Source organism: Poecile atricapillus, chromosome 2, assembly GCF_030490865.1.
Source record: "Poecile atricapillus isolate bPoeAtr1 chromosome 2, bPoeAtr1.hap1, whole genome shotgun sequence".
Lineage (NCBI taxonomy): Eukaryota > Metazoa > Chordata > Aves > Passeriformes > Paridae > Poecile > Poecile atricapillus.
This window is the reverse complement of record NC_081250.1, coordinates 31,630,010-31,630,796: the sequence shown is the minus strand read 5'-3', so window position 1 is coordinate 31,630,796 and position 787 is coordinate 31,630,010.

Here is a 787-nt window from a genome sequence, read left to right as displayed (position 1 = left end):
GGCCGCCGAAGCGCGCGCGCTCCACGGGGGCGGGGGCGTGCGGGCGGCCCGGGCTTCCGCGCTCGCGCCGCTCGCTTGACAGCGCCGGGCGGAGGGGCGGGCGGGGGGGCGGAGCCTCGGGCGGGGCGGGGCGGGGCCCGGCCGAGCCCTCAGCCCCGGGTCCCGCCGCGTCTCGGGCCGATGATGGACGGCGCGCGCGCCCCGGTCGCCAGCGAATCCGGCGAGGGGGCGGGCGGGGCCGCGCGCGGCCGCCGGCCAACCCGGTGGCGCCCGCCCTCCTCGCGCGCTCATAACTGACAGCGCGCGGGAAGCCCCCGAGCCGCCGCTTCCCCTGAGGGGCGGCCCCCGCGCCCCCTTCCCCGGCTGTCCAGGGAGCGGGGAGGAGACACCCCTGCGGCTTCCATAGGGAAGGCAGGGCCTATTCGCTCTGCCGCCTCGGTACGCCTTTGTAACAGCTCCCGCGCCAGCCCTCTGCCTGCGGGCGGGGGAAGGGTGGCTCGGGCATTGCGTCCACACCTGCTGCGTGGAGGCGGGAACTGCTTCCTCTCGCCACATTGGCTGGGCCGCAGCGGCGGGCGCGTGCGGCACGCCGGGATATGTAGTTCTGGGCTGGCGGTGACGAGAGCGCGCATGCGTGGCGGCGGTGCCCGGCAGGTGCCTTCGGGGCGGGTCAGCCCGGAGCCGTCAGTGCTCAGCCTCGGTGCAGGTTCACAAAGCCGGAGTCAGCCCCCGGCACGCTGTGCTGGACTAGGCTGGTTGTTGTTGGATTCAAAGTAGATGAATTACA